We start from the raw sequence: 9242 nt of genomic DNA on the forward strand, positions 1-9242 counted from the left end.
AAATTACGAACATGTTGCTGTTCTGTTTCGTAAAATTCTACTCCATTGTCGTGTTTTCAAACTGGATACAAAATGAAACAAATTAACGCCATATTCATGCAAAATATGGCATACCCACTGAAACACGAGGTATAATGCTTTTCTCAAGCAGTTATACGAATTTCGAAAACGCGTCACCTGGCGTTGACTGGAACATAGGTCGAGATTACTTAGAACTTGGTCAATGCTATCTTCAACAAACTTCAAAATTAGATATTGTGTCAAAGAATAACATAACTCTTTCACGTCTACTGAAATAGCAGTGAAATGCGTTTTATCGTGTCTGCTAAGGCACTCAACAATCGCTTCTGAATTTTTAACCATAAAGGGGTCGTCAATAACAACACATTTCAGCTTATCTAGTAGGAACCGGGCAATACGTTCTTGCTAAGTTTGTTTCTCTCAAACAGTGACCCTTGAGAGGCAGTCAGAGTTGTGCGTTTTCGCACTGCAAAATACCTGTAAGGCATGTCGATCGGTTGGCGTCTTCGACTTCCCCCGCGTTGCCTGCTAATAATAATAATGATATTATTAATAATAAAAAACTTAGTATGAAATGAGTTTATTTTTAAGCCACTCCTCGCTATTATAATTCACGGACCGTGCATTTCGCACGCCATCGCGAACTTGCAGCTGTTTTATTAGCAGCTATAGAAAGAAAGCAAATAGCAAGAAGTAGATAACGACAAGCGGGAGCTTCAGCCTAGCGCATACGCTGGCATTCAATTTCGTAAATGCGTGCCGGAAGCCTGGCGGGACGAAAATCCGCTAGATATGTTGCGGGTGGTGTTGCCATAAAACGGAACGCTGAGGCGCGAACGAGCAAATGCGGTGAAGAAGGGCGGAAAAAGGGGCGCAATTGCTTTACCTCGAAAAACCAATAACGACGGCACGGCCCAGCGGAGGCATTTCTAAAGATTTTTCCCATGAGGTTTTTGTTTTATATATACTTCGATTCGAGTACAGGGGAAAGGAACACGTGTTCCCATAAATGTTTTGTTCTGTTTACACCGAAATTAGAAGCTACTGCGGGCTTTAAACGAAGTAAAAGAAAATCGAAGACTAACATTTCTTCTCTATGGCCACATACAGAAGACTAGATTGCCCGTGAAATGTTTTCCGCTGCCTTGCATTCGGGTAACACGAACTGCACTTCCTGATAATACGCATTATGAGCCTGGCGAAGCACTTATCGACTCATCCTTTTTTTTCCTGTTTTAATTCAACGTATTTTGTAGCGGCAGTTTGCCAAGGTACATTAGTAAATGTAAGTCACTTCCAACGATTCAGTGATTTTTCTCTGTTTCTAGTTTTCCAGGTAATTTCTTCATTTCTTCTCTGTGCCAATACGCGTGCGTGTGTGCATGTTTGTGGGTCTGCGTGTGGGCGAGTGGAGTCGGTGTGTCCGTAAAGTATGTTTGTGGTTGGAAAATGAAACGACGTTATGTAAGACACAGGGAGGGCAAGAAGCTAAATCTCTCTGCTCTTTTCGCACGGAGAAAATAGCACCTTAAATCCCGTCGTACTGTCAATTACTGCAATGATTACATTTCGCGCCATTAAGGAGACGCTGTCCCAGCCCTCTGGGCCAATCAGAGCGGGAAAGACGACAGCCTTTGCAATGTGCTGGCGTTTGCCATTGTATACATCGCTCTCACCCAAAACTTCTCCACCCCCCTCCCCTTTCATTTCCCGCAAGTTATTTTCATGGGAAGTACTTGATAAAAATATCTTGTGTCGTGTCTGTCCAGAAAAATGCCCTTACTAGATTGCAACTACTGATAACTCGTATTTGAAGGTACGAGATCAAAAGGCGGCACTTAATGCACCTATTTGTGAGATATTGGCGTTAAAGATGATTGGCACCGTGTCCGAAAGTGCCACTTATACACTAACGCCCTTACGAGTTTACTCACTCAGGCTAAGATCAAGCCGTGAGTCTGAGTATGAGTGAGTCCAGATGACTGATACTTTGGTGAGTGAGTCGGAATGAGCCCGACTGAGAAAAACAATTATGGAGCCTTAGTCCAAGTGAGTCCGGCTGAGGAAAATTTTCGTGAGCTTGAGGTGGAGTGACGCCTAAGCGCGAAATATATTTCTTGAGTGAGTTTTAGCGAGCTCCGCATTTTTTGCCTACCTGTGCTGCCACAACATGAACAACATAACAGAAGCGACTGCACACACGCGGATAGTGGCTGACAGCTAATAATTGCGGTAATTCGAGATTATGAATAATGTAGCAACGTTGGGAACGTAAGGTTTATTTCCTACAGCTGTTGAATAAATGGAATCAGGTTCGGGCCAGCGCCATAGTGTAATATCTTATCTGTACATCCCCTTGGGGTGCGTGAGATAATGCTACGTATATTACCTACGTTTTGTGTCTCGAGGTACGGGCCTTGCAATGTACGATTTGGCTATTCGCACGTACGCAGGATATATATATATATATATATATATATATATATATATATATATATATATATATATATATATATATATACCCTAGTGTAACGTTCTGTATGCCATTGAAGTAATTCCGTATGGTTCCGTAAGAATATTACGGAAAGATATGGATAATATATGGAAAATATACGGAAAACATATGGAACCATATATATATATATATATATATATATATATATATATATATATATATATATATATATATATATAGAGAGAGAGAGAGAGAGAGAGAGAGAGAGAGAGATAGAGAGAGATGGTTGTTTGCCCCGCTTCAGGCCATGCGCCTGACCAGGCCATAAAATGGAGGATATCGCGAATAAGCATGTTTCCTACGTTCTCGCGCCCCGCGGGAGCGCGGAGGCCCTCACCAATTATGCAGCGGATAGGGAGCCTGCGTCCGAAGAACCCGCGCTGCCCGACCACGTCCATTGTTCGCGAGGCTATCTAGATCTTCCAGACTGTTCTTTTTTGTGGCCCCCTACCTCACGTGCGAATCGTAGGATTCTCAGCAGAGGCGGAGCTGCTTTACCTTTCCGGACGAGTGGTACGCAGGTGCTCAAACTTCCCTAACCGGCTGTACGAAGGCCACCTCAATAAAACATGCCGCTTTGAAAAAAGGAAAGAACTTCTTCAGTTTTCTTGAATAGTGAGAAAGCTGTAATGTTCCGTACATTTCTTACGAGCGCGTCGGTTTATTACTGTTTTTTTAGCAACATCTTTTCCTTTTTTTGCTCACATGGCTAGTACATTCACTTTTCTTTTAGATATAATGTGTATTTTTTTTATTCTAACGTCTTTATTTCATGATCTTCCTTTTTTTCGATATAATTATTCTCTCGATTGACCAGACATCCCTGCAAAAAAAAAATGTTGCCCAGAATTTTTTTCATTTCACAAACGTCACCACCATCTTTTTTTTCTTATTTTCACATCGGTCCAATCCATTAAGGTGCTCACTGTACAAGCTACGTGCGCACGAAAAAAAAAAACGGCGTTTCGTTTACTTGAAGTCACGGTTCTTCTTGATTGTTCTGAGTCAGCGAGTGCTTGGCTTTGGCTGACTGTTTTCAAGGCCACTGAGATAAGCACAAAATTTCAGAGCGGCCCCGTTACGTAAAGTTGCATTTAAAAATTTCGATTGATCACCTGTTTTGTTGCCGGTCCCCTTTAGTAGCAGAAAATAGAATACTATAGCTCAGGAGGGATTTCTGGGCAATTTAATTATTCTATAGCCACCACTGTAGCTAAGCGACTGTGGTGCTGCGCGGCTAACACGAAGAGTTTTTTTTTTTTTTAATATATTTTTTTGTCATGCTAGGGGCAAATTGGTCTTGGCTTTCTCGTGATATTTTAAATTGTATGTCTTCAGGTATGCTTTCTAGTTTTTGAATTTGGTTTTTATGTTCCTCCGACAAAAATGAGAAATATGTATTTTTTGTTGCACTGCTTCTGAGCAAATGTATGGGTGGAGGGACCCTAGTCAGGCAGAGGTAATCTGCCTTTAGTCCCTTCAACCCAGGGAAACTTTCCTTTTGTCGAAATAAACTGAATGAATGAAAAAAAAAAAAAAACCCGGATTCGATTTCCGGTCACGGAGGCCTCATTTTGGTGTGGGCAAAATGAAAAAAAGAAAGAAGAAAAAAAAAGGAAACACCAGTGTACTAACATTTAGGTCTCCTTCCTTTCTTGGATCGCACTTAGCTGAATTTGCTGAAATAGGGCCGCAAATGTAGCTTACTTTAGCCCAGTTTGAATGAAGGAGGGGAATCTTGAGGGCTCGTTTCTTTGTTTGAAAAAACCTTAGTGAAGACCAGCAGATAACGAAGCCAAGGAAGGTATAGGCGACTTCGATTGTACTGTTTTAAGTGTGTTGTAGTAATTGGGATGTAGATGTGAAGAAAGTAAAGTGGACGAAAAGACAACTTGCCGCCGGCAGGGACCGAACCTGCAACCTCAATTGGTTACACGTTCGGTCCCCGCCACGGTTGCAACCAAGGTTGTAGGTTCGGTTGCAAGATCATATTCAAGGTGGCATTTGCGAATGACAGTTATTTTCTGGCATAGAGGAGTCCAACTGAAGCAAAAAAGCACTTGTGATAACAGAGAATGCACTAAGTGCAATTATGTTGTGTCCTTGTATGATCGCTCGAATGGATCAGTGTCCCTTGTTACATTGTTGCGGCATAAATATTAACGAAACCTATACGCAAATATATTCACCATACAACCCGCCACTGCGTTTCAATGTGGTGCCCTCGGAAGGCGAAAAGCTACGTGCATTAAATTACGTGGTAATTACATAGACAATAAGTAAGTAGCGCAGACGATGTTACCCTACACTGCCACAAAACGAACGCGTTTCTTACTTATGTTCCCCCAGGCTAGCGTGTAACTGCCAGAGAGAAGTCGTCGGCGTTGGACCGGGTATGACGGAGTGCTTTCATGGATGTGAGAACGGAAGCGTTGCGAATTAGAGTGTACAACCGAGGGAGCCACAATTTGTTAGGCGTCGGATGCAATAACACCAGCGCTGGGCAGACGACAGGTCATTAATTCTCGCACTATAGCGAAAGCAGACACTGTGTGCGCGCAGCACGAAATTCAAGTTGTAGTCGGGCTCTAGGCTGATGTCACTGTTCACACGTGAGAGTAATTATACCTGACATCACTGCTTTCTGCCAACATGTGCAGTGTGCAGCGTGAACCGAAGGACAAGAAGGCCGCTTCACCTGCTGTCCTAAGTGCTCTGTGGCTGAAATAAAGAATCGCGTAATGCCTAATGGCAGAAGGAAAGCCATTCGTTCCCCTTGGTCACGTCCACGGAGGAGATCACGTCTAGCTATCAATAATTAATTAATTAATCAATTAATTAATTCACTGTTTCAATGAAACAAATTATGCAACGCTAGCTTTACTGATTGAAAATGGAGATCTCGCCATGAATTAAAGGTTTTCAAAGGAGTTGACAGGATGCGTGGCAGGCCATCAGTTTATCGTCAGAGATTAGATAAGCTAAAAAAGAATGAGGAATCGGCTCTCGTAGTCTATTCTATTTCTTTAAAAAAGAAAGCATTCTCACACGTGCCAATGCAACGGGCCAAGGGCACCATTTCATTGTCTGCTCTTTGATATTTTATTGATATGGAAAAGCTTCCTTGATATAACAAGGATTCGCTCCTAAGGATGTAAAAAAATTTCGCGTTGACAATAAGCTCATAAACTTCGTGACAATTGTGGTTAATGTGCATTTTTTTCGCCCGTAAGTTCACATTACTTATAAATTCTCGTGTTGTTCTCTGTATAAACATGGCGTTAATTGTATTATGCTCCGTGAAACAACGCGAACTACTCTATAGAAAGGGAAAATAGACAGCCACCCATTTGTAGCACGAAGCCACAAGGAAATCCATACGGATTTCTCAGAAATAAAGCCTTTTAGTTGCCGAAAAATTCGTCCTGGTCCGGGGATCGAACCCGGGACCAACGCCTTTCCGGGGCGGTCGCTCTACCAATTGAGCTAACCAGGAAGCTAGCAATTGGCAGCGCGAGGATTCGCCCTCGCGCTGCCCATTGCTAGCTTCCTGGTTAGCTCAGGTTTCACGGCTTCGCTGCAAGGGCGAAGCAATGTATGCGACGGCAGCAAATTGGAACGTTATACGAAGTAAGGCCAGCAGCTAACTCATTTAGGATCCGATCTCGCGTAACTCTACAAAGCGCTGGCGTAAGAAAATACGGCCTCTCCAGTGAGTGAAGTGGTTTTCGCGCTGTATGTCGCCTCAACGCGAAGTAAGCTGTGAGAGCACAGCACGTGCAAGGGTAAGAGCCGTCTACTCAAGCCTGTCGAGAAAGCGCACGCGCCAGCGGATGCGACCGCGCTCATTTGATAAAAGTTCGTAGTTGCTGCCCGAGCGATACAGCCCCCCTTCCCCGACACCGGTTCTTGCTCCTTCACCCGATGGAGCCGGCCGGCGCGCTTCATCTCTGCCAGAGCCACGCGCGTCTGCATGCAGCCTTCGAAGCTTTCGCTCGCACGTAGAACATATAGACGCACGGGGCAATGTTATCGATTTGGACTTTATACAGAATATGAGGCAGCGGCAAATACTCTCGAGTGTCCATATAATTGCCATCCAAATGGAAGTTTCACGGCAACCTAGAGCGCAACGTGAAGGGCAACTCAATACAGAAAAGAAGCAGACACGCTTTGAACGATGGAGCGCAGTCGCGGCACAAACAACTGATCGCTTATCAATGAACAGCCATCGGGTGCAGTGTATTTAAGTACGTAGCAATTTAGAGGGCCGGCGTGTCGTCCATAGATCTCATGTGGTATGATCACGCTCAAGATCAAGTGCTCAATACAGGCCTAAAACAAGGCTAGCTATGCTCAAAAACAGGTGAAAATGAACGCACAAGGTCTAAAATAACATAATTAACAGAAATAACCGAGAACTGATAGCGATAATCAACGTAATATCGCCAAAAACGCTTCGGAAACATGCGGCTGACACCCGCGCCGCTCAAGAGAGGGCGCCATCGCCTCGCCAAGCGCGCGATTGCTCCTCCCACCGGCGCTTCGCCGGCGCCTTCGTCGCCGCATCTGAAGGGGGAAAAAACCTGATGGAACTTACTGCAGACGACACGTATTTCAGCTGCCGTAATAAGCAGGAAGTGGATAAAGTGCAGCAAAAAGCAGCGCGCATGCCGCACGCAGAGCTTCTGCTCGTGCATATATGCTTACCTCCAACAGTGACATCATCGAAGGTCTGGTAAACGTAGCGTGCGGTGGGAACTATACGAACGCAAATCGCTAGGTGCCCGTGCTACGCACTTCCTCAGCTTGCACAGTATAGTGGAGCTGCTTTTAGCGCAGGATTTAGAACTCCACCAACCGCTACACAAGAACATTAGAGCTGGATTTGAACTACATCTTTTTTTACGTCTTCCTTCCCTACACTTGACCCGCGACGGTGGTCTAGTGGATAAGATGCTCGACTGCTGACCCGCAGGTTGCGGGATCGAATCCCAGTCGCGGCGTCTGCATTTTCGATGGAGGCGAAAATGCTTGATACCCGTGTACTTGGATTTAGGTGCACGTTAAGGAACAACACATGGTCAATATTTCCGGAGCCCTCCACTACGGCGCCTTTCATAATCAAATTGTGGTTTTGGGACGTTAAGCCCCAACAATTATTATTATATTCCTTACTCAAACAGGTTAGACGCTGTCCCTTTCACTACCGAACTGCGCGATGATTTGAAGGAAAATGTTTGCAACTCGTGGGAGATGACGTATCCTGCGGATGGCGCAGAGGTTGGTGTTCGGATAGTTTGAAGGAGAGAGAATAAACTAATTTTCGACGAGTGGGTTTCCAAGGAAAACAGTTTTTGCTTGATTTATAAGCTTGATCCCCTGCTATATCCATAAAAGTGTCTTCTTATCCATGAAGTTTTCCAAGTAATACTGATTCTTGAGGTCTCTAGCAAACTTAGGTAAGGGTAAGTCAACTTCCCGTTTTTTAATTAGGTATTACTGCGAAGAAAAACCTCCAAACATCCACAGTTTTATCGCTGACGATTACTCACACATTCAAGCTAGCTTTTTGTGCTGCAAAGCACAAGGCTTTGTGATAAATATCTGAAGATATTGTCAAGTTACTTTTCAGATCCCTTTGAATGAAGCTCTACACGTGAGTGACAGCGGCATCATCTGCAAGATGCTGATAATATTGCGTTTCATATTGCTTCTCAGGCTCTCACATTGCGTTTTCTCCATGTATATGTCACAAACATTCAAAGCACCAAATTCGCGAATGTGAAAAAAACAGCAACAAACAAACAAGTAAACTGCGGCGGGGATAAAAGACGCCAGCACTCAAGTGAATGACGTCAGCTTAGGCGCCGACATTTGGAACGGAAGATGTCAAAGGAACACTTTAAAGCAACTCGGCATTTGGGTTTCAAAAGTCGCGTTTTGCATGCTAGAACAAATAAAAAAATATTCCAAATGGGCAGTCTCAAAAGATGGGAACGCCTCCCAAAAATGCGTAGTGACAAACACAAACACACAAGAAAGAATGTGGCAGGTTAGGAAGTTGGGCCTCAACGCATACAGTCAAAGTAGCAAAAATCAAACAGTTAGGCATAACAAAGGAGTGAGGTTTTGATTGACATCAGATGACAAAAAAGAAAGAAAAAAAAGCTCTCTTTCACGAGACAAAGAAGTGCAAGAGGGGATAACAAAGAAATAAAGAACAGAAACGAAAGGCAAACACTCTGAGAAGCTAACAATTCACAGAAGCCAGCTGGGCGCGCCTATTTTTCTACGTCTTCCGAGATCCTGCCTTGACCGCTTCCCCTGAGGGAGTTTATTGGCTGACGTGTTTGCAGGCTGTTGACGCGATTGTACCGCTCTCGTCTGGGCTTTTCTCTAGCTGTGGTTAGAAGAGAAGAATTCGGTCGAGCGGCGTTTTGATGTTAACCTTCTTTTCGCCCGAACGTTCGCCTTCCTCGGACGCGAGCTAGTGGCTGGTATGAAGGTGATGCGTATCCGAAGAGAGAAATCCAGTCGGAAAGCGAGGTTGGGCATGTCAGTCACTCGACGAAAGAGCAAGCGCTGCGCCCGCGGTCCGTATTGCTCCAAGGCAAGCCTTTGTTTTGGTTGCTAAGCCCCCTGCCGTCCAGGTGGGCGGTGAACAGAAAAAAACGTATGTACATCGCTCACTCTAATTTCTGCG

The 9242-nt window shown here is 44.3% G+C and overlaps 1 non-coding gene across 1 annotated transcript; it reads right to left on the reverse strand.

Moving 5' to 3' along the window:
- Window positions 1–5958: 5958 nt before the first annotated feature.
- Trnas-gga (transfer RNA serine (anticodon GGA)) lies at window positions 5959–6032 on the reverse strand. The gene has a single exon. It is a non-coding gene; the product is annotated as a tRNA-Ser (tRNA).
- Between the last annotated feature and the right edge of the window lie 3210 nt (window positions 6033–9242).

Source organism: Rhipicephalus sanguineus, chromosome 2 (assembly GCF_013339695.2).
Source record: "Rhipicephalus sanguineus isolate Rsan-2018 chromosome 2, BIME_Rsan_1.4, whole genome shotgun sequence".
NCBI lineage: Eukaryota > Metazoa > Arthropoda > Arachnida > Ixodida > Ixodidae > Rhipicephalus > Rhipicephalus sanguineus.